At 37.0% G+C, this 25,826-nt stretch overlaps 1 protein-coding gene and 1 pseudogene across 1 annotated transcript in view; one reads left to right on the top strand and one right to left on the bottom strand.

Annotated features, from left to right (window-relative positions):
- Positions 1-25,826, bottom strand: part of ADGRL2 (adhesion G protein-coupled receptor L2) — a 653,868-nt gene that overhangs the window by 263,065 nt on the left and 364,977 nt on the right. The gene's annotated exons all lie outside the window — the stretch shown is intronic.
- On the top strand, positions 14,669-15,543 carry LOC101436462 (ribose-5-phosphate isomerase pseudogene; annotated as a pseudogene).

Consider the following 25,826-nt stretch of genomic DNA (forward strand, 5'->3'; position numbering starts at 1 on the left):
GCAGATGCCCTGGAGAGCCGCCCAGCTCCCAACTGCTGCAGAGAGCTGACTCAGCAAGGTGACTGCAACAAAAAAGGGAGACAAGCAAAAACACAGAAGAGCGTGCAGCAAATGGACACAGAGAGCAGATAGCAAGCAAGCTGCATGGGGGGAGGGGAAATAAAATAAACACAGACACAGAAGAACTCACAGCAAATGGCACACAAAAAGCCACGGGGGGTGGGGTGGTAATAAAAAACAAAAAAGAAGTCAAATAACTTAGGTTTGCAAGCAGACAGCAAACAGATTGCCACTTAATTACCTCTGTGATTCTGGGCAAGTTGCTTCACATCTCTATTCGTCAGTTTTTCATTTGTAAAATGGGAATTACTACTTCACATAGTTTGGGGTATGTTAAGTGGATAATATATGTAGTATTTAGAACATTGCCAAACATACTCAATATTTTAGTGGATAATTGATTTCTCATAAAATTGTGAGCATCTTAGTTTAACACATAGAAACACTTACAGGTGTTCATAAAATGTTTAAACATCTATCGGGCATTTAGGTTAATTTAAAAGAATTTCTTTAAGAACAGATTCGTCACATTCCTTACGATTTATTTGTACTTTAGTTCCTAGATATAACTTCAAATTGCCACTTAACATCATTTATATCCTGTATCAGTTTTCTCGGAATAAAAGCATTTCATTACCAGTTACATACACATGTGCCCTTTCCATTCCTTCAGTGTTGTTATTCATTTCATTGTTTCTCCTTTTCTCTTATCAATAACTTCCAAATTACCAAAATAGACATCAAATGTTAACACATAGTAACTATCTTGTTCAATTTTCAATACAAAAAGGATTCTGCCCTAAAATTAAAACCTGTGAACTAGAAGCAGATACAAAAACAAATTAAATCCACTCACTAGGGAATGGATGTAGCTCAGTGGTTGAGTACCTGCTTCCTACATACAAGGTCCTGGGTTCAATCCCCAGTACTTCCCCCCCTAAAAAACCCACTCACTGCTACAAATATGGGATAACAATGACAAAAAATTACATGTGGACATCCATGGGTATAAAGGGAACTTTGTGCTAAGAGAAGAAAGTGAAATGTGAGTTGTAAGTCACAGGAGGTTAATAGAAAACTGTTGGCTCTGATTTGTTCCTTTTCTTATATAGAACCTTTTAATTACTGCATTTCTAATGCACTTAGATTTGCCAGTAGTTCTCTTTTTTATTCTTCCAATAATAGTTCCTAAGGTACATCCCATAAATTACTCCTTTCCTTTCCCTCTCCTTTTCTTTAAACAATTCTGGAGAAAAGAGAGAAGAAAAAAAAGGAAACTGTAATTTTAAGTAACTCCTTTGGAATAGTTCATGTGCTCCTTTAAAAAAAAAGTCTAACTGTCATTAGCACTGTGCCTTCCTTCCCCTATTCTTATGCATGCCAATTTATCAGCTGCAGCCATTACTGCTGATCTGACTTTTTTCTATTAAGGCACCAAGTCTAGACAAGCAAGCCTTCTTCATTCATTCCCTACATTCTTTACTTCTTTAACTTATTCTAATTCCAGGTTTCCTCTAAGGACCCTCAATTTGAAAACCCTTCATTAGACTGGCCAAAACTACTTCAACCTTTCTGTTTCCTTTTACTCCGTGAAAGGCTAGCTTTTCTCCCAAACTCATTTGTTCAGTTTTGTCTCTTAACTTCCTTACCTCTTATATCACTCTCTTGCAAGGACAGTGCTTTTTTTTTTTAAAGTCACTAAGTTCTGTCCCTCTTGTCCTTATGATACCTCTGGGAATCTCACCTCTAGATTAATTGAAAGAAAAAAGGGTTACTATTGAACTTGCCAAACAATTTAATGGATGACTGTATGTTCTATATTTGATAAAATGGCAACAAATCACAATTCAGAAATCCTGAGGAAAGAGACAAAAAATCAGAATCAGAGAAAAATTTGTGGTAAGAGTGACTCTATTACAATCAGGTATAAGAAGAATAGAAATAATTTTATTCTTGCAAAAATAGAGATATTTATTCATTTATTCATTCATTGATACCATAAACATTCCTGATCCCTCACTATGCCAGGAATTTGCATATTAGTAACAATCCAGTAAAATGCCTCCTTTTCAGGTGAGTTCATTTATGGAATAAATTATTATTTGTTACTAGTTCTTGTTTCCATTCTTAATTCATCCCATTCTTAATTCTTCACATGATGCTACTCGAAGTCAAAGGGTAAAAAATAAATTATGACATCAAACAGTTCATTTTAAATGTTTAAAAAAAATTTTTTTTTAGAAGGTACCAGAGATTGATCTCAAGACCTGGTGCTTGGTAAGCAAGCACTCAACCACTGAGCCACATCTGCTTCCCTGTTTGTTGGTTGGTTGGTTTGTTAGTTTTTTAAAGATTTATTTATTTATTCCTTGCCACCCCTGTTGTCTGCTCTCTGTGTCCATTCACTGTGCCTTCTTCTGTGTCTGCCTGTCTTCTCTTTAGGCGGCAGTGGGGATCAATCCTCAGACCTTCCACAGTGGGACAGAAGTGTTTAATCTTTTGTGCCAACTCAGATCCCTGGTCTGCTGCATTTCTTATCATCTCTTCTTGGTGTCTCTTTTTGTTGTGTCATCTTGCTGGGCCAGTTTGCTGTGTGGGTCAGCACTCCGCATGGGCAAGCACTCCTGTGCAGGCCAGCACTCTGCTTGGGCCAGCCCACCATATGGGCCAGCTTGCCTTTACCAGGAAGCCCCGGGAATTGAGCCCTGGACCTCCCATATGGATGATGGGAGCCCAATCGCTTGAACCACATCTGCTTCCCCTCCCCTGTTTTTAAATACTGTACTCAATGTCATCTCTCTAAAAATCTTCAACTGTGGTAGTTTAAAAGCATAATAGATTTGAAGAGTGAACAGTTTTCTCTCTCTTTTCCTTATCCTGTTTCCTAGTAGAAGAAGAAGAGTTCAACAGTTTGGCAGAAGAAATTGAAGGGGGTGGGCATTAGAGGTGGAGAATAAAAAGAGAGATAGCCACAAAATGGGTGAAGTTGCTTATGACTCTTAAGGGAATTACATTTAAAGTAAATGATCTGTGTCCATTCGCTGCGAATTTTTCCGTGTCTGCTTGACTCCCTTTTTTGCATCATCTTGCTGCGCAAGTTCTCTGCAGGCATGGGCCGTCAGCTGTCTGTGGGCACGGGCCAGCTTGCCTTCACGAAGAGACCCTGGGAAGCAAACCCAGGGCCTCCTGTATGGTAGACGGCAGCCCAATCAGTTGAGCCACAGTTGCTTCCCTATTTCATGTATTTTTAAAGATTTAGTTTAAAACAATTGTTTTATGTCCAGCAAACTAGGTAGCTAACATTATTCCTAGTTTAAAGAGAAAAAAATTTTAGGCAAGTTGCACAGCTTGTAGATAAGGACAGAACTGGGGCTAAGACATACATTTTCCAAATCCGGGTCCAATTTTTCCCCCATTATAATACAAGCAGTTGCCTTTTAAAAATGCACATGCTAATGTAAACTCACAGCAGCAAATCTTCAGTCTTTTGTCACATAAATGGTAAAATATATCCTACATTCATGGTTAACTTATGCTTACTATATTTTATAGATAATATTTGAAAACAAATTATATTTTTATCAAATCCTTGGCAAAGTTTGCACTTTTACTTTTGTGTGTTAGAATTTTTTGATAAAATTTTAGTATATATTTCATATTACAGTAGGAAAAAGTATGTATACTTGAGTTTCAAAGTCAAGTGGTTTTGAGGCATGACTGCCATCAAAGATATTCAAATAATCACCTCCTGATAACATTAACTTGATTGAATACTGCATTCCTCTGAGTTGGAAATATTTAGAAGTTGTGCTCAGTTGATCTCCCTTACTAAGAAAAATATAGCTTCCAAAGGAAATTCAGTCAGAGGCTATTACTGTGTTCTCAGAGAAAAAGTGGATGAGTTTGTGTAAAACTCACATACATGCTTAAATTTTTTAATGTTTTTTTTTTTCTCTCCCCTTCTCCAATGCCTCCCCCCCACCGAGTTGTCTGCTCTCTGTGTCCATTCACTGTGGGTTCTTCTATGTCCGCCTGTATTCTTGTCAGTGGCACCTGGAATCCATGTCTCTTTCTGTTGCGTCATCTTGCTGTGTCAGCTCTCTGTGTGTGCTGTGCCACTCCCAGGCAGGCTGCACTTTTTTCACACAGGGTGGTCTCCTTACGAGGCACACTCCTTGAGCGTGGGGCTCCCCTATACAGGGGACACCCCTGCATGCTTGTCTCAACTTTGTTGCAGTCATTTGGGACAATAGGCATTGAGGCTCTATCAGAAATATTGCCAAGCAAAAGGGATCGGCTTAGCCTCACAAAAGTAACAACAGCAACATAACTGTTTTTAAACTATATTGTGTTTATGGCCACTACTTGGAACCCCCAAATAAGTTGCCACTTTCAGACTAGAAATTAGACCGAAGGAACCAGTTACTCATTGTGCTTTGTGCTGGCTCAAATAAAACCTTTAAAGTTTAAAGAACAGAGGGTTAAAGGAAGTGCATCTAGTAGTGCTATGCACCCTGTAGGCATTTAATAAACCTTTTTTAATGAATGGGAATACAGAACAGTCAATATTTTGTCAAAGATTTCTTTGAAAGAAAACCACATTAACTCAGACTCTGTTCTTTTTTTTTCTATTTCTCTCCCCTTACCCCCTGCCCCAGTTGTCTGTTCTCTGTGTCCATTTGCTGCGTATTCTTCTTTGTCCACTTCTGTTGTTGTCAGCGGCACAGGAGTTTGTGTTTCTTTTAGTTGCATCATCACACATGCTCTCCGTGTGTGCGGTGCCATTCTTAGGCAGGCTGAACTTTCTTTCCTGCTGGGCGGCTCTCCTTATGGGGCGACTCCTTGCGCGTGGGGCTCCCCTACATATGGGGCACCTCTGTGTGGCACGGCACTCCTTGCGCACATCAACACTGCGTGTGGGCCAGCTCCACACGGGTCAAGGAGGCCTGGGGTTTGAACCGCGGACCCCTCATGTGGTAGGTGGACACCCTATCCATTGGGACAAGTCCGCTTCCCTAGACTCTGTTCTTTAAAATGGTTTTGCCTTAATATTAATGACCTATAAGAGTAGATATTACTTTCCTAGATATGGACTAACATCTGAATTCAGCTAATGCTAATATTCCCTTCAGCATCACAGTACAGGTTTTCTTCCACCAGGCCTGTGTCCTGAAAGTTCCATGTGATTGGATAGCCAGAGTGGTTCTCAATCTGGGATGCTATCATCCCCAAGGGCTTTCAGAAGCATGCACACATGCACGCTGTTGTTGTGGAGAATATCTGGCATTGTCAAAAAGACTGGGGAATGTTACAGGACTTCAGTGGAATGGAATCAGGTATGCTACAGGACCCATCATGCCCAGGACAGTCCTGATCAATAAAAGATTGTCTCATCAACAAAGCCAAGAGTTCCCCTGTTGAGAAATATCGTAGCATTTTGAAGATTTGCTTGGCATGCTGGGTAGATTGAGTCTAACCTTGATATTTGCATGACCTTTGATGAGGTGAGTCTCTATTGCTCCATTTTCCTGCTTTTTTAAAAATCAATTAATGTTTACCAAGCACTGTTAACAGGTTAGGCTCAATACTTTTTTTTCAGGGTATGGCTGGGGTGGAAAAGAGAGTAGTCCATGTAAGTCCTAATATAAACAGTTAATAAGACCTATTCCTTCTCTGCTTCAAGCCAGGGCATTTTCTTGTGTGAGTTGATGTTTTCTTGTTAAAGGGGAGGAAATGGGTTGCTAGATTATGTTAAATCATTAGTAATTTATTGAGCACTTATTCAGTACCAGTGCTGTTCTACCTGCTTGCGTGTATGATTTCATTTTTATCCTCCCATTAAATATATACTCTTCATAGATGAGGAAACTGAAGCCCTGAGTTAGATAATTTGTCTAAGGTCGTGTAGCAAGTGGTAAAGCCAAAGTTGGAACCCTGAAAATTGACTCCAGAGACTACACTCTAAAAACCAAGTTTGCCCTAGAATAAATGCTTTAATTAATTCAACTGTTGTTGTGTGAGGTAGTTGTGTGTGTGTGTGTTTTTTTATTTGTCTGCCAGGCGGGCCTCTATGGGTTGGTTCATGCTGAATAGATTGCCTTGTCTACAGTTGCCAGCACAAAAGCTCTTTTTGTAAAGCTCTTTCTCTTGGCCTAGTTATTCAAAGGCAAAAGCACCAGAATTATCAGGAGGACATGAGGCCACTGGTCCCTGGGGCAGCAGACACAGAGAAACACCCAATGGATTAAGTGTCAATAGAAGTAGCCCAAATCCTGCCAGCTATTGCCCTATAACCTGATTAATTGTTGTAAAGATAGAATCCAGATAAATGATCACTTGGTCACTAGGCCAAGGTTCCCAGGTAAAGAGCATCAGGGCTTAAGGTGAGGCCAAGACAGCAGTAAGAAAAATGAGGTCAGAAACACAGGTGTTCGTCAGAATGCCGGGCTGCATCAGGAAAAAAAGGATAGAAAAGTTGCATAGCAGTTAAGTCTCACTATGTAGAATGGGGAAAGGCCAAACTGTCAGATGAACAACAGAGAGAATACCCCACTTCATTTGGTGAGATCTCTATTGCAGCTTACCATGACTACCAAGCTAACTCTCTGTGCCCAGACTGAATACTTTCTCTGAAAGATCTTGACAGTGAAAACCATGAATATAATCTCTCAGTTTCTGCTTTCGGTTCCTAAATTGGTGGGGCTACTCTAGAAATATGTGGAAAGGTTTCATTTTCCACTCTGTTGTTTCATTGACCTTCCTCTGTGCTAAGCTGGCCCTATGAATGGAGAACTAGAATGAGACTGGAGATCTTCTTTAATAGTTGCAGGAAGTTATACTAGAAATTACTGGAAAATGATAAGCGGTAACTCAGAGAATCTGCCATTCTTCCAGTCATGAGAGTTAGGTCACCCAGGTAAGGGAGCTATTAGTTGGCATGTAACTTATCTGCTCAGAATTCAACCTTAACCTAAATCCAGATCCTGCCAAATTGTGTGGCACCATAAAGACATAATTAGGCAGTGCTGGTACATTTGCTGCATTGCAGGACACTCAGAGTTTGTTTATTTTATGTAATTGTTATTTATTTAAATTTAGTGTTGAGGTTGGTGTGGTCTGTCTTACCAGACTCTTTCATATTCTGAATTCTCACCTGAGTTTTCAAGTCTTCAGTTAAATTCAGCGTATCAAAGAGTAGTTTGATAATTTTGGCAAAAATATTTCATGAGGTAAATATATTTTTAATTACCTTATGGAATTTGAACACCTAGTTTTTGTAGCTATGAATGAAAATAGATATTCATTGTTTCCACTTTAAAGATCAGACCTGAAGGTTCTACTTGCCAGGATGATCCTGGAAGCGCTATACTGGTTATTTAGATAGCTACTCTTTGTGAACTCAGATCATGCTGGTAGTATTGTAGGCTTTTGGAGACATGAAAAATAAGTATATTCCCTGAACATGAAAATAAGCAACTATATGAAAACAGACTGAAATATTCTCTCTTACAAGGTTCAGACTTACAAGTTTGGAAGACTGAGCTCCTTTCAAACGGAAAAGTTACTAGTTGGAATCCTGATGAGGTATTGAAATTGAAGGAGTCTTTCTAGTGCTACAAGAGGAGAAGCACAAAACCTATTAAATGGATGGTGTAAGAGTGCCCAGCTCAATCTCCAGATGCCAAAGATATCCTTATTCCTGATCTACTCATCCTCACTGACAACTTAGTCTCTGTTCACTGTAAAGAACAGTAAAGAAGCCAACTGGAATCAGATTTAGGTTACTGGGACAGAATTACAGGCACTGAGATCTGAATCTAAGAGAAAAGCAAACTGAATATGACTTCTTAGAACATTGTCTGCAACACTGAAATGCAGGTGAAGGGAAACGGACTTTGGCCCAGTGGTTAGGGCGTCCGTCTACCATATGGGAGGTCCGCGGTTCAAGTCCCGGGCCTCCTTGACCCGTGTGGAGCTGGCCCAAGCGCAGTGCTGATGCGTGCAAGGAGTGCCGTGCTACACAGGGGTGTCCCCCGCGTAGGGGAGCCCCACGTGCAAGGAGTGCACCCATAAGGAGAGCCGCCCAGCGCAAAGGAGGGAGCAGCCTGCCGAGGAATGGCGCCACCCACACTTCCGTGCCGCTGACTACAACAGAAGCGGACAAAGAAACAAGATGCAGCAAAAAGACACAGAAAACAGACAACTGGGGGAGGGGAGGGGAATTAAATAAATAAAAATAAATAAATCTTTAAAAAAAAAAAAGAAATGCAGGTGAAAATGGATTCAGCAGGCGAGCAGATGTGGCTCAAGTGGTTGAGTGCCTGCTTGCACATGAAAGGTCCTGGGTTCAGTTCCTGGTACCTCCTAAAAACAAAACAACAAACAAAAGAAAAAACCAATTTAAATGGTTTGAGTGCACTGACTTCCCACATACGAGGTCCCCGGTTCAATCCCCGGCGCTGATACCTCAAAAAAAAAAAAGTTATTGCTCCCAAAGAAAGTAAGGCTGGAGAAGAAGGCAGAGACCCAAACAAGCAAATGTCTCCATGTGGCTTGACATGTGGAAGGAGTCCAGGATCGCCAGCTCTGACCTTTGCAGCGACAGCATCTCTGATTATGCCTTGATTTGGACACTTTCATCACCTCAAAACTATAGGCTTTTAACCTAATAAATTTCCATTGTAAAAGCCAAAAAGAAAGAAAGAAAGAAAATGGGTTCAGCAGATATTTGAGGGAAGAAATAAATCATTGGAACCCTAATAGATATAGGAATATAAAGGAAGTTTAGGAGAGAAGTAAGAGGTCATTCTTTTCTTAGCATTGGGGTGATGCTGGGACAGGGTATGTCCTATAATATTGAGTAGAGATAATTCTTCTATTTGCCTTTTGCTCTTTTCTGTAACTGCCCCCATATGTCACTCTTTAAGTTCACCAAACTGAGTCCTTCAAGAACAATATCTTTAATTCATTATACTCCCAAGATTCTCTTATCTCCCAATTCTGTGAAACGTAATAGAATGACCACAACATGGAGTCAAACTGTTAGTTTTGAATTTTGGCTTTGTCATTTACTCTCTTTGTATCCTGGGGCAATTTCCTTATATCTCTTTGTCTTAATTTCCTTATTTTAAAATGGATATAATGGTACCTATCTCACATGGTTGAATAAGGATTAAAAGAATAATATATAGCTAGGATGGTGCCTGGCACATGGAAATCATCAGAACATGGTAACTGTGTTTATTATCTCAGTCATTGGATGTTGTTTATCATTTCATGAGAAAATGTATCGATCACTAAACACTATTTTTTTGATTTATGAAAGATATATCTCCTGGTAACATTTTTTGGTGATTTGTTTCATCTTGAAAACCACACAGAATGGATTTTTAAAAATAAAAATGACCTTTTTGAAATTGTACATTTATCTATTTAATTAGTTATTTAATTACTTTATTAGCTGCTTATGTTTTGACCCTGGTTTGAGATCATAGACATAGGTATTAGTTTCTTGGGACTGCCATAGCAAATGACCACAAAATGAGTGATTTACAACAGAAATATACTCTCTCATAGTTCTGTAGGTGAGAAGTCTGAAATCAAGATGTCAGCACGGTTGGTTCCTTCTGGAGGCTCTGAGGAAGAACCCACTCCTTGTCTGTCTCCCAGTTTCTAGTAGCTGCCGGCCATGCTTGGTATTCCTTGATTCTTGATGCATACTCCAGTCTCTGCCTCCAACTTCACATCATCTTCCTCTCAGTGTCTCTGTGTCTTCCCCTTTTTTCTTTCTTGTAAGGGCACCCATCATTGGATTGAAAGACCACCCTAATCCAGGATGATCATCTCCAGATTCTTACCTTCATTACAAATGCAAAAACCCATATTCAAAATAAGGTCATATTCTAAGGTTGCAGGTGGGCTGTCTTTTGGGGAGGCACTATTCAATTCACTACAACACATATAATTAATGACTGGCCTAGCTTCTTTAGTTTCTTTAGGATTCTCTGGACAGCAATGTGAGCACTGAATTTGAGTCCATGCTATGTGGTAATTGACCCCTTGCTTGCAGCAGTCTTACAGTATTAAGGGAGCTCATGTTATCTCCTGTTCATATACTAATTAATGCAACAGGCAGTATTATCTTACTGAATTTTTGTTTAATTTCCCTGCTGAAGTGAAATACAGTGTATATATTCAAGAAGCATGATAACTGGAATTCTATGGTATCTTAAACCATCAGTGAATATTACTTACAATTATTGTGAAATATAGAGGATATTGAGGATTTAGATGAAAAGGTATTAAAGGTTTATTGAAAATAAAAATTGCTATTATCAGTTTGTTCTCTTATGATATACTTTTCCTTTTTTCAAGTTACGTGTTTTTTTAAAAAATCTGATTAGTTGACAATTTTGGTTACGAAAATAAAAGTCCTATGGCATATATTTGGTATTTCACCCATTTCAACTTCAGAGCCATTTTCACTTGTATGTTGAGTCCTCTAGTCAAGCATTCTCCATTTGCAAATTCTAAAAGTTAGACTTCATTAGCCTGAAACACTGCATCTTTTGATTGATGGACTTAAAAAACCCCTAAACTCCTAAGTGTTATCTTTTTAAACTAGCTTATGATTAGCACAGCTGTTTTTTCAATTCATTGTTTTATTGCTTTTGTAAAGAGCTCTGGGATTTTTATGAAAGTACTAAGCTTATAGTGTACTTTTAATCACCATTACAGTTATTGTTATATTTGTCATTAAAAAGAGCACATCTGTAAGACTATTCTGGCATTCAAATAGTATATATAAGCAATTAAGAGTAAATATTATTAATGATATTGGCAAAATCTGTCATAAAGCAAGTACAATAGAATTGAGGAAACATATATTCTCCCAAGCTTTTCTCTAACAAGTATAATTTTAAATATATTTGTTGTTAAGATACCCATCTGATGTATTTCTTACAGCTGGCATACCTAGAGATTTAGGGCAATACATCAACTAGTGCTCTAGGGTTGGATCTTACATTGTACTCTCTTAACAATTATTGGTAGCAGGTAACATTCCTTTCCTGTGTCTCTCTGACCTACTACAAGGTCAAGAAAATGAATATGTGATCCACTCTTCACTACCCTTTGAAAATATATGGATTTCTCATACTATTTGTTGTCTGTGTAAACAGCACTAAGTAGGTTACCTAGAAGGAGACTAGTGATACTCTAGTCTGTACAGTAAACATGTGAGTATTAGAAAAAACTGGATAGCTTTGTGGTTCAAATGCCTTGAGCAGATGGCTGTAATGTAGACTATAAGCTCTACAGGGTCTGGGTCTATCTCATTTAGTGCTATATCACTAATGCTCAGCAATCTGCCAGGTACCTAGAAGATGATAAAAAGAATAATTTTTAATGGATAAATTAGTAAACAAACAACAAATGTCTCACCACTCTTCACTGCAAAAAAATTAGCTACTTATTCAACAATGACAAATAGTACTGAACAATGTCTGGTGAAAAACAAAACAAAAAACATAGGCCATGTTGCCTCAGGCTCAAGCAAAGAATTATCAAGATGCAGAGAGAGAAGTAAGCACATAAACACATCTGTGAAATAAGAAAATAACTGCAATTACAAAAAAAAAAAATCACCAAGCACAGAGCAGAGTTTAAACTGATTATATAAGCATGGTATATATTCTGTACCAAAAAAAATTATGATATAAAGGAACATTTGAAGTCACATTAAAGAAGTATTTAGAGGAGGTGAAAAATCAGATTTCTTGGAAGAATTAAGTTTTGAACCAGATTTTGGAGGAGGTAAGAGCGCTCGTTAGGTACAGAGAGGTACAGATTTGATTGTTAAGGAACACTAGGAATCTGAAGAGCCTAATGGTATAAAGGGAAAAAATTATATGAGAAAAAATTGTTAATAAACTCATGTAACATAGAAACATTTAAACAGGAAAACCTAATATGTATATGTACAAATGTTCTAAGAATGTATTAAACATAATATACTGGTTCATTTCTGTAAATAATATCCTTAGGCCCTAGCAAGAAGGAGGCTGGCTCAGATAATGGCTTCCTGACGTCAAATTATTGTACTTGCCTACACAAGTCTAGTTAATAATCTTTCAAAATCTAACCACCTGTGAGTAAGATGTTGAGGAAGTAGCAATAAATAAACTATTTTACTGTACCTCAGGGAAATACACTCATAATTTTACCCTACCCAGATCTTGGGAGGGTAATGTGATAACTTAGGCATGGTTTTCTATAAAATTATAGGCTTTGTCTGTATTTGTAAGGTGAAGTAGAGAATTGAGTTGATCAATAATGTTACGTAAGGAAAAAAACAAAACAAAACCTTTCCCTCAGTTATCTGAATCTACAATGTAAGAGGTTTTATATAAAGTATATTCCATAGAGCCGTGGTTCTTACCTTGTTCAAAGTATTAAGCACTGTGACTGAATAATTAGCAGGTTTCACACTTATTTCTTTGAATAAGTGTAGGTGTTTTTATAGTTAGCCAATTAAAAATTCATTTACAAATATTTCTAACCTCAAACATAGCCTAGAGTGCCATTTCTTTAGATATGGGGGCAGTTTTCAGAGAAGAGGGGTTGGTTTAGGCAGAGCAAGCAGCTCAAAAGATGTTACAGTGTGCTTTTTTTTTTTTGTTCTTTTTGTCTTTTTTGTCAATATATGCTTTTTCGAGCAAAACAAAAAGAATTCTTCAACAATGTTTTCTGAGCTGATATGGTTTTTCTAACTGGAAAAGTTTAGGGACCACCGATCTAGACAATTGCTTGGATCTGTGTTGACAGTCGCGACTTCCTAGGATCACAGGATTAAAGAGCATCTCAGCAAATTTGACATCTTTGACTGTCATTGTGATTGATGCTCATCAGTGCGGCCAAAACCATGATGAGACAACCCCCATCAGTCATGAAGGAAGACTGTCATGGCATGCATGTTGCCTCAATTTGAGGAAATCTCTGAACAGTGGAAGCAATGAAACTACCACATGGTCAATCCTGTAAATTTAGCTATTTATCATATTGCAAGACCTATGGTATGTGGTCAGGGTGATGGGTATTAATAATGGAAATAGCTTGATATAAATAGTTTATCATTCATAGGTGTAACTACAATGTAATTTATTTTCTTTTTCCTCAAACTAACTCAAGATAGAATTAGGAAGCTTAACTCTCAGAAATTAGAGAAAATGATTTAGCTTATGCTATACTAGAGGTAAATTACCACAGAATTAAAGGGGGAAAAATAAAAATTGTTAAATGCAAAGAAAAACAAAAGATGGAATATATACACACATCATCAAATTGCAAATGCAGATGAATCATTTTGCTTAGTACAGAGAGCACAGTTAATAATGGATTATCTCCAAAAATGCTTGAAATGTGGCATTGTAAGAGGTAGTTGTGTTCGTTTATTTAATTTTTGCAACGTAAGAAAATTTTAAAGAAAACAGTATGGCAAGAAAGTACTAAAATTGCTAGAAACAGCAGTCCAGTTAAAAATAACTACAAAAAAGGAACATATACTTTGGTAGAATGAAAAATAAACTTAAAAAAATTTGTTGCTGTGGAATGAAAGCTCTGATACGGTAAATGGCAAAACGTATAAGTTGAAAACTTCACATAGAGAATTTTAGCAACTGAAATAAAACCAGATTTTTGAAAAACATCTGAATACCATAAATGATTTTTAAATATTGATGGGTGAGAAGATTTTTTTAAAAATTGTTAACCCTTCTTAGATTTGTTAGTTTCTACGGAACAGTGGTCACTTTCTACTACATTTGTATCCCTGCATCTAACAAGTGCAGGCACACTGAGTCGTAAGTCTTTGGGCATGTTTACCAGTCCTGACCCCTCTTCTTGAAGACTGGTCTAGAATCTACAGTGGGTACTTGATCTCATATTTGAACTAGGTGATACTATCCACATGGCACAGCTGAATGGATGGCGACAGAGGGAAGAAACGTATCTATCCAAAGTTGAGCGGGTCTGATTCTCTTTCTAGAGAATTTGGGTAGGAAACACAGTTAATTAAGTGCTCAAATAGGAAAGGATTGTAGACCTGGGCAGTGCCATGTTTGAACTCCTGCATGTGCAGAATCAGAGAAAGACACTTGAGAGGGAGGAAAAGACAAAAGAGACACAGACAGAGATTGATCAGAGTCAAGAGCAAGATGCTTAATGAGAGGCAGCCCCATGAAATGTTTTTGCTCTATACATCCTTTTTTTGGTTCCATATATGGTTTGCTTGGAGTTCCCAACCTTGGTTTGAGTTTTTCCTATAGTTTTATTAATAAATTTCTGTCATTTTTAAGTATTTGGCTATGATTTAAATTTAGGGTACAGAGGAAAGCATTAGGTCTTGCAGAAGTAGAGCAAGGCACTACATTCTCTTTTTTAAGCTTTCTCTATTAATAGCTTATTAAAACACAATACCTGCATTTATAGAATCTTTATATGTTACCATAACAATGAAGGGAAGTATGCTTAGTGCTTTCTTCTTAGTCATATCATTTCTTAGTAGATTAGAATTTAGTAGATTAGTAGATTAGTAGATTCTAAACATGCAATGCTCCCACTAGACTTTGCTTTGTCAAAACTTGAAGATTTTGTGGAGTGTGGGCTAAGGGGTTGGGCATGGGGTGGCGATGGCATCTGCTCAGCCCTCTCCATGAAGCCCAAGGCAAGGAGGCAAGAGGTTAGTGGGCCACAGGGCATGGAAGACCATATGGGAAATAACCAAGTGCTGGGAATTGGAAGTGGTTCTACAGTTGTCCATGCTGTGCAACAAATGGTTGTTAAGAGTCAAACAAGAAAATCTGAACCTCGCCTCTTTTCCCACTTCCTTCATGCCTGTCAGCTTATCCTGCAACATGGCTTAACCCTCAGTGACCAGGACTGACACCCAGTGCTTGACGTCGCCATCCATGGTGCTGATGAAGTGGGTGCTAACCTCAGTCTCATCAAGGGTGGCTGAGGCCGCCTGACCCAGAAGATTGTGTCTGGCTATGCCCGTGGCTTCATCTTGATCACCGATTTCGGGAAGGATTTAAAGTACTTCGGGGATCAGTGGTAGAAAGGGATCCTCACTGAGGTCATTCCAATGGCCTGTGTCCCAGTGAGCCGGGCTGTGACCCAGAAACTGGGGGTGTGGTTGGACTGTGAATGGCACTCAACAAGGCAAGTGCCTCGGTGACAGATAATGGGAATTTTATACTGGATTGGAAGTTCGACCAGGTGCACAAAAGGAGTAAAGTGAACACAGCTTTCAAAATGATCCCAGGCATGGTGGACACAGGCCTGTTCATCAATATGGCCCAAAGAGTCTACTTTGGGATGCGGGATGATTCGATGAGCACGAGGAAGAGGCCCTTCAGTGCCCAGCCCACGGGGAGGACAAGCCTCTCTGAGAACCTGTGCCTTAATGTGTCTGTGCCAGCCTGAAAGCTGGAGGGCTGGGCGGGCTAAGCCCAGTGTTTTGAAGTATAGTTATTAAATGTCTGTTTAAAAGACAAATAAAAACATATATATTTGTAGTATTAAAAATAGTCAGTGTTGTTTTTTTTAGTTAAGTAAAAACTTGATTTCATGTTTTTTATGAAACATTTACCCAAAAAAAGCAGGGGGAAGGACTGACTTGGAAGCTTCTGAATATTGGGTTTGCTGAAAAATAAAAATAAAAACATCTTTTGTAAGCTGGTAAAGGGAAGGACTCAACCAGCAGCGATTTCCTGATGCGTTACTGGAAACTTTGGGAGTTTGTTTACTTTTCTGGCACTCTCTGTTTCTAGTTTCTGTTGTGAACCTGCTAGCTAACAGTTTAAGATCAGGTTTACAAAAGTCAACCAGGCAGAGTAGTCAGAGTATAAAATCTCAGACAGAAAATGTGGCTGTACTTTATGCTAAGATCAGGGTGTTAGTTTAGACCACAGTTAGAAACAATTAACAGAAACCATTGCCAATGCTGCCGAAGCACTGCAATGAAATGTGAAGCATTTTTTACAAAAATGATTTTCTTTATTGCTGTTAATGCTTTTTCTGCCTCCTATTACTTGTACGGTTTGGCATCAGAAGTTGTTTGAAGGCTGAAATAAAACAGTCTGATGTCCCGAAAAATTTGAAGATTTTGAGACAGCCAAAATTAGGCTACAAGATTCTTGCTTTATAGAATTTGTTTTTGCCTAAGTAAGCATGATTTGACACAATTTGTACTACAGTAGAAGTAAACGTTTAGAATAAAAACTATAATGAGTTACCATCTTCTGTCTACAAAACTTAAAAAAAAATCCTGGAGTTGATGGTTTATGAAAATAGGCAATTTGAATTATAATGGGAAATATACCAATATTCATTCACATCATTCTAGGCACTGAAATTCATCAGTGAAAAAAAAAAAAACAGATAAAAATCTCTGCCCACGTGGACCTTGTATTTTTCAAAATGTTTAAAAGTGTATATCATTTTAACCTGAATTGCACTTTTTAGATTTATGTTTATTATATTCACATAATGAAATATTATGTAGCCATTAAACATGGTGTTGCTTAAGAATATATTGTTTGACAGGTTCTTCCTCTTTATTTTGTAACATTAAATCCTAATAGAACCAACCTTGTGCTTAGAAGATAAATATTGTGCAGTATTAATTTTGCGAGGAAGTTATGTGGCTAGAAGTAGAGATTTTTTTTTTTAAAGGAATATATTGTTAGGTTAAAACAATAGGTTGTAAAGGAGTAACCCCAGGAGGTTCTCATCCTTATGAAAAATGCATATTTGTGCATATGTATATATTTTAACTGGAGTAAATATGTATTAAAATGTTTAAAGTAGTTGTCTCTGTGTTGTGGGATTATAGCTAATTTTTATTTTTCTCTTATTTCAACTCCATATTTCTAAATTGTCTGCAGTTAAGCTTGTATTAACTTGGTGCCTTTTGCCTCAAGTCTAAGATTTTTGGTGTTTTGCATTTTCATATATTTAAAATAGAGAACATAAGCTCAATGAGGGCAGGAAACTTGCATGCCTTGAGAACTTATTTGAATCAGGGAAAAAGTCATTATAAAAAAAATATCCATTCTTAAGGCACAGAAGTATGTTGAAATGTGATTGTCACTGTGTGTGTGTGACATAATAATGCCTACACCTTGATTAATACTTTTGTCACTTCAGTTGACTTATTTGTATTGAGAATTCCATATGAATTTTTACTTAAATTTGGATCCATCTTTGTTGTTTAAAATGTCTTCCGAAAAGTTTAGGAAATGAAGCAGCACAGTGTACATAAAAGAATTCAATTAGAGCCAGTGGATCCTTAACAAAAGATCAAGATGGATTCGCACTTAGGTCTGCGTTCCTACTAAATGCATTTTAATTAAGGAAAACCTAACAAATGAACAAAGCAAAAGAAAACAGAAAACCTGCAGATGTGAGCCATATAATGTGAAATTTAACAATCAGTCCAAAAAGTGTCAAGAAAATGGTCAAGTTTTGGAGCACAGTGTAGTAAACATCTGTTGTTTTTACCCCTTCATATCATATTCCCACTTCTCATAAAATAGGACCTGCTGCCTCCAAAAATTCCCTTCAGGGAACCGCTTTTCAGCCCATGTACTCTAAATAGGTTTGACCCATACACGAAGGTGCAGACATGTGCTATTCAATACAGCAGCTACTAGCCATATATGGCTATTTAATTTAAATTTAAATTACCTAAAATAAAACAAAATTTAAAATTCGGTCCTTGGTTGCACTAGGCATATGCAAGTGATCAGTAGCCATATATGACTAGTGGCTACCTTATTAGACAATGCAGATTTTAGAACAATTCCATCATTACAGAAAGTTTCCTTGGACAGTGCTGTGAGGTTTTGGCCGCTCAGTGAATCCTGTGTGACTGGCCGCAGTGATGAGTCCAGGAGAGAGCACGTGACCCAATTTCAGATTAGTGAGTGCCAGGCCCGGGACCTTTGTAAGGGCTGAGGAAGAGAAGTTCTTATAACCATTTTGGAATAAGTGAGAGGATATGAGATCTGGAGTTACCACTTTTTCCACAAAGGGCTGCCCTGCTGAGACTGGTGACTGCATAGAAGAGAAAGCACCTACATACTGAGAGAAATCAGGTCATGGTGATGTTTTTGAGTCTGTGAGCCAACAGTATCTGACAAATTTTTAAGTTACAAAAGCCAATAACATCTTTTGCTCAAGATAATTTGGGTCTGTTCAGTTGTTTAGATTTGCGACTGAAAGAATATTAGCTGAGTTATATAATTGAGGGAAAATGAACTGAAATGCAGTATGCTAATGTCACCATAAAGGGTCAAAAGAGTTCCAAGGATAGAAAAAAATTTTTGAATCAAACTTTGTGATTTAAGATGAGAGTGATATGTAACTTTATAGATAAATGTATGCTATTGTAATTTAGCAAAAAGAAATTTCATTTTTATATTCAATGTAGTTTCTTTTCTGAAAAGCTATTAAGAAATCAGTGGAAGATAATCTTATAAATGGTAGCTGCTAAGAATCCATGAATATGATATATATTTGCATTAATATATAAAACTCAGGAGGACAGTAAAGTTTTTTTTCATTCATGGGACTTATACATGCTCCATGTTTATTTTACTCATGTATTGGTATTGTGTAATATTTTCTTATATGGTTTAAAAAGGATAGAGCTAACACAAGATGATGCAACAAAATGAAACACAGATTCCCGTGCCGCTGACAACAACAGAAGCAGACAAAGACGATGCAGCAAATAGACACAGAGAACAGACAACCAGGGTGTGGGGGAAAGGGGAGAGAAATAAATAAATAAATAAATAAATAAATCTTGAAAAATAAAATAAAATAAAATGGTTATGGTTGAATTTGCTGTAGCCTACTTTCATCTAATATCTGTATAAATACTCGTTTTGTAATCCTAATATTAAATAGTACTTCCTATGATGATATAAAAAGAAATTTGTATAATTAAACATTATTAAAATGTTTGCTGTACTGTCTTATTTAATTTTGTTTCTTTTCTCTTGTTTCTCACTACCAGTTTTGTCCCTCCTATGAACTGCTTTGATTTCCAAAAAAGTAGTTTTAAAAGAATTGGAATGAATAGGTGAAAGAAAATGAAAAGGTTCAGTTTATTAACTTTAAGTAATCTTTAATGTCTGTTCAGGTCTTTTCAACTTTTTAAAAAAATTTCTCTAATACAGATAGGAAAATAATTTGGCTCTAAATTGAGTTGTATTGAGTTCTCCACTTTCACTCTGATAGCTTTAGTAGCAATTTGATTATATATATTTCAATTCTATTTGCATAATACAATATAATTAGCAAAAAAGAAAATACCAAGAGAATAGATTTATTTCTAAAAACAGCAGAAGGTGTGGTGGGGTAACTGGATGTGTTTTCTCACACAGTTCACAAAATCATGTTTTCTTTCATATCACATTCCTTAAACTAGATGTGTAGAAGATAGTCCATTTGCAGAAAGGCTCCCTCAGGAATCAGTGGGGGATGTTAAAAAAATACTCTGAGTCAACCTGCTGACAATGATCAGGAAAAAAAGATAAACTCCATAGCATTTGGGCTGTATACAAAGAACCATCACATCCCAGACTTAAGGAATGATATATGATGCACCTGGAAAAGTACATTCAGTTTGGATAAACTCAGTTCCAGAAATATGTGGAAGATTGGAGAGAGTTAAGAGGAATATTTTTAAAAAGAAATAATGAAGTGACTGGGGAGATGAGGTTGGGAAGGGGCCTGAGATTGAAGATTAAAGAAACTGTCTAAGTGACATCTAAGAATTGACATGATAAAAGCCAAGAATATTTTAAAATAGTGAATACTATAGAAGGAGGGGAATTATTTGGAATGGTGGAAGACCACAACAAAAGAAGCAAAACTGAGAAAGCCAGCATTATTGCTATGTTTGGGAAAAGTGAAAAACCGAAAAAAAAGTTTTAACTCATGGCAAAAAATTCTCCCACAGTGGATTTCTTTTTTAATTAGAGAAGTTGTAGGTTTATAGAAAGACCATGGATAAAATAGAATTCCCATATTAATGGCAAATCTAAGATGAAAAGCAAACAAAGCCAGGAAGGGTTGGACAAAAAGGATTGGAAAGAATGGGTGGTGGACTATACGACTGTGATATTCTTTCCTACTTAGTATTTCTGTAAATCTATTATAATGTAAAAAGCCAAATTTATATTGCCATGCAGCAAGGTTTAAACCAAACTTTTAAACAACCCATTATTACACAGTTTGCCCTGGGATCTCTCACTGTTATAGGGAAGAAAGCTGTTTTTAAACTGCAGTTTTCCAAAAACAATTCAATTAAAAATAATTTTTAAAAATTGAAATCCTGCTCACAAGGGTTAATAACTATAGAGGTGTCCAACATATATTCAATCATGAAAATTCAATTGCTCTTTTCATTAAACCTTTCGTGTCTTGTTCCATAGCTAAACCAAGATAATTGTTTTGGGGCTAATTCTGGCGCTATTTAATAACACCTCCTGCTAGACTTCTCATGTAAACTCAGCAAGAGGAAACATCCGAGTAATAGAAAAATATTTTTGCTCATTTTACAGCTCAAATTCATACTTTTCTTTACAAAAGAGTTCCCGCTGTTTGAGTTTGGGAACTGCCATACCAACTGCATTGGGGAAGATTGAATTAGGAGGCCAAGCTGACTGTGCAGTAAAGTCCCCACTCTCTAGCAGGATTTTTATGTAAATTCCATTACAGTTCATACTTTTGCAGAAAATGAAATGGATACAAAACACTTCAAGGTTTCTAAGTCAGCAAAATAATGAACAGGATAGTCCCCTAAACTGTTTTAATACATTTTTGACATTCGGTCACTCGAATAAATGGACTTTATATTTCTTCTTTTACATAGGTTTTCTTTTTTTAATACTACATCCTAACAGCTCATAGCTCCACAGGTAATTGCAAATGTGTGTGCATTAAATACAAAGAATTCATCATAATTTAACATTCAGTATGTGGCAAATTTTCCATTATGATTCCTTAAGAAAATATAGACAATCTTTTCTCTAAAATGCCACTCCTTCAGATTGAAAAAAGAAGTACACGTACCTTATAGACTAATGGCAGTGCCAGAGGGATATGCTTTTGTAGTTACCTAACCACAAAATTAAAATTATGTAGATTTATCTATAATTATTCTTTTACATAATTTGTGATGACATGAATGGGTAAAAGTATGTTTTCAAAAGACTAGCCCCCCAGGGACAACATGTTTTTGGTTTCCAAATGGATCTTTCTTAGCAATAGATGACTATAGCAGAAGCATTCAAGTAAAATATTCTGCAGCACAATATATAAAATGTATTTTTTCCCTTCTGCTATTGTCATTTTTAGCTTCATATACTATCTAGTGCCTGAAAGTGAAATTTCCATTAGTGTCAATTGAGAATCCAGGCATGGGGTAAAGGAAACCCAAGATTTTGGCAACAGTGACACAATTCTCCAAGCGAAGCAAGAATGTGAAAAAAGAATGCATTTCGCATATAAAGTAATCTGGCGAGCCATTATTCTATTAGTATAGCTGAACTTCTCAAGGAAATATGCTCATCTTTATTCTGGGATGACTAACACACATGTAATATTCCCTTTGGTATATTTAATAATTCCAGTCAAAATAGGAAAGCTATTGACATTTCACCTCATTGCCAAATCAAACAAGATTAGTCATACAAACTGTGTCTCACTGATAGATGAATTCTGATGGTGAAATGTCAAAACATGATGCATGACCTTTGGCTTGTGCTTGGCCTTTTGGGAACTATGTGTTGTCTTTCTCCAAAAAAATGAAGTCCCACAGCCCAGGGCTCCTGTGGAACTATGCAGAGAGTCACACATGACTAGCTCATGACTTTTACATTCTAGAATGCATCACTCTCATGGAGCTCTCAAATGCACTCAAGGGTTATAGAAGCAGTCTCACTCCAGGCTTTTGCTTTGGGAAATCCAGATGAATTGGAGAAATAGCCAGAAGAGAAAATGGAGACAATGTCATCAACCGATGCTAGAGGTCGCCAGCTAAGGTATAATGATAATAATACGAGTGCTAGCTCAGGCTTTTATTGTTGGCTTTTTATACAATATCTAGTATAAGCCTTACAACAATACTATGTAGTAGGTTTTATTATTGTTCCCATTTTACAGATGAGAAGACTCAAGGTCAGAAAATTTTAGTACCCAGGGTTTCTCGAGAGTAAATGCTATCTGGTGGAGTTAGATTTGAATCCATGTCCAGTGTTCTTAACCACTTTAAATACCACCTTTCCCTTTGATCTGCCCCATCACTACCATTTTTTAAAAAATCATGTACTTTACCTGCTATACATACATTACAGTATGTAAACATTTACAGATTATATATTGATTTCTGTGACTTCATTTCTCCTTTTATGCTGCCTTTGGTGGTTTTTAACCTGCTTTCATCTGGTTTTTAAATTCTGATTTCCTTGTTGATGGTACCATGCAGTTTCTTTGTACAACCCTGACCAAATCACAGTTTATACTACTTTAATTTTCCTCTAAGAGATTTTTCTTTGCAAGTGCTGACCACACAGGGAAAGAGAAGATAGAGATTCCCAACCCTCTTGTTACTCTATATGATTTTTGACAGTAACGAAATGTAGTTTCTGGGAATATAACTAATATTTTAATGACAATAACAATAGCCAATGAATGAGCATGAGCACAGACACGTATCAGGCCCTGTGCTAGATACTATGGGTATAAATCTCACTCAGCACTCATTCATGACAACCCTTTGGATTAAGTATTATAATCTTTTGGACTAAGTGTTACAACCCTTTGGACTAAGTATTACAGATAAAGAAATAAAAGCCTAAATAATCTAAGGAACTTGCTTAAGGTCATGCAAAGTGTAAAGTATCTCTGCTCAAACAGGGGTGTTTCTGCCTCCAGGGACCTTGCTCTTCACCTTACCACACTGCCTGCTATATCCAGGAATATGAACTATTCCAAGCTACCTTCTTTAAGGCTTGAAATAAACTTTTAAGATCTTATGGACTGGGACACGGACTTGGTCCAACGGATAGGGCGTCCGCCTCCCACATGGGAGGTCCACGGTTCAAACCCCGGGCCTTCCTGACCTGTGTGGAGCTGGCCCATGCGCAGTGCTGATATGCGCAAGGAGTACCGTGCGGCATGTCCCCCACATGGGGGAGTCCCACATGCAAGGAGTGCGCCCCATAAGGAAAGCCACCCAGCACGAAAGAAAGTTCAGTCTGCCCAGGAGTGGCAGTCGCACACATGGAGAGCTGACGCAGCAAGATGATGCAACAAGAATAGACACAGATTCCTGGTGTTGCTGACAATACAACAATAGAAGTGGACACGGAAGAACACACAGCGAATGGACACAGAGAACAGACAACTGGGGCGGGGTGGGGGAAAAAGGGTGAGAAATTTAAAAAAAAATCTTTAGGAAAAAAAAAAAGATCTTATGGACTATGTCAGAGGTGAAGAGTGAAGGGCATTAGTATAAGATACAGTAGCGTAAATGCCTCTCTTGCTTCCCTTTTTATCATATCTTTCTTCTCTCTGCACAGTCTCATTTTCATATGAAATGATAGTATATACGTCAGTGTGTGAGCAATTACGATGCTGTGTGGCTTTGAATATCCTGGTGGTGGTGCCATAAATGAAGAGAAGAGATAAAACGTCTGTAACTTTAGTACTGCCAAGTTTAAAGGTACCTGTGAGAACAGGATCTTCCTTAATCTGCTTAATAAGCTATTAATTGTAATACCAGGTTCTGTAATGCCTATACTGGATCTGAGAACTTGGCTTCCTTTGACTTATGTTCTTTATTATGTCTTATTTCCTTGGTTGCATGAAGAAACAATGAATGAAAAAGCAGGGGGGGATACCTCCCCGACCCCCAACATTTGGCAGTTTGACATGCATGCAGATCTGTATTTGTCTGTGTCTCCTCCTTTTGAAGGTAAGCTTGTGGGGAGCTCCATGCGTGTCATGTCACATTAAGTGCTCACCAAGCTCTTACTCAATGCTGAACATAATAACTCTCATATTCAGTCAAAAGAAAAATTTTATTTTCTTATGTCCAGCTAACTGAAAAGATTCGTAAGGATGATGTTAAAAGGTTGAAAGGTGATTCTAAGCACAAAAATTTACAAGAGGCACACACACAACACACAGAGAAAAATCTCTTTTTAATAAAATATTGTTTTGAGTTGTTGCTCTTTCTCTTGTTTAGACCTAATACCTAGATAAAATGTTTGTTCAAAGCCAGTACATATTGTATCATTCAAAATTATATGTATGCCTCCTTAGAATAAAAAAAAAGAAAGAAAGAAAAAAGAAAACCCATCTGTTTGTGAACAAATGTAATGCTTTTTGTTTTGTTTTTTTTCCCCTGTACTTTTGAGTGGCCTGTTTGGTTGGAGTTTACAGTACTTATTTTACAAAAAAAGAGATATTACTAAATTAGCTTCCTCTAGAAAATAAATCTGGATATGATCAAGAGCAGCCAAAGCAAGAAACAGTAAAATCCAAAAATAATTTCACAAACAGCTTAAGTGACTTAAGATTTATGTAAATCTACCAACAAAGAAAAAAAGAAGGGGAAAAAAGAAAGAAAAAAAGAACTGAACAAAGCAGTTTAAAAATGGGGAGGAAAGAACTCTTGCATCAAAGAAAAAGGAGCAAAAGAAATTATAAGCTATTCTTTTACTGGAAAGAAATTAAGACTTACACATATGATACACAGGAATAGAAGCAACTATAAAAGAAAAAAAACATGCCTGAACCTGCACTTGGATCAAGGTGGAGTAGCTACTTGCTGCAGTGATATAAAACTGTCTCAAGTTATTGTTACAGGATTATTTCTTGAAATAGGAAAATACTCAAGTATGCAACTAATTCTCGGACTTTTCTCCCCTCAATCAGTAAGTTATAACATTTCAGAACACAGCAAGTGCCACACTCATTAACTTCGAATACTGAATTAGAATTTTCTAAATCTTCTTTATCTCCTTTACAATTTGGGGTCTGACTTCTGTTTTATTAAGCATAAAAATGTATAAAAAATGATGCATAATTTTTACTCTGCAGTCATTTAAAAAATTACTAAGTAAAATTTTTTCTTGGGTATTAAAAATATTCAAAAAGGCTTCCCCCTTAAATTATAAAAACATATTTAAATTGAAATGTTTAGCCAACATTTTAAAACACAGAAATATCTAAGTACATTTATTTTTAAGAGATTTGATACCACAGAGCCATTATCTTCGTCTAAAATTAAGGTAACTTTTATCCCAGTTTGTCTGGGGCAATCCCAACTCATTTCTCTTGCTCTGGCACAATTACTAATAGCATACTTTCAAAATACCTAAATTTAAACAACAAATTATGTAGTTAGATCTACCTTTTATCAAGGCAGCATGGGAAGATCTCATGCTTCTGAGACAAGCTCACCAGGGTCTGTGCATATTTCTACCATTTACTTATGATGTAAACTTGGGCAATTACTTTTCTACTCTGAGAGCAATTTTGTCATCAGCAGCATATGGATAATAATAGCTCATAGACTTGTTGGGATAACATGAAAGCACAAGGATTATGTCTGGATACATACACAAATGGGGATAATATGATCACCTTATAAGATGGTTTTACTGTTTACTTGGACTGATGAA

The sequence above is a fragment of the Dasypus novemcinctus genome, chromosome 9, assembly GCF_030445035.2.
Source record: "Dasypus novemcinctus isolate mDasNov1 chromosome 9, mDasNov1.1.hap2, whole genome shotgun sequence".
NCBI lineage: Eukaryota > Metazoa > Chordata > Mammalia > Cingulata > Dasypodidae > Dasypus > Dasypus novemcinctus.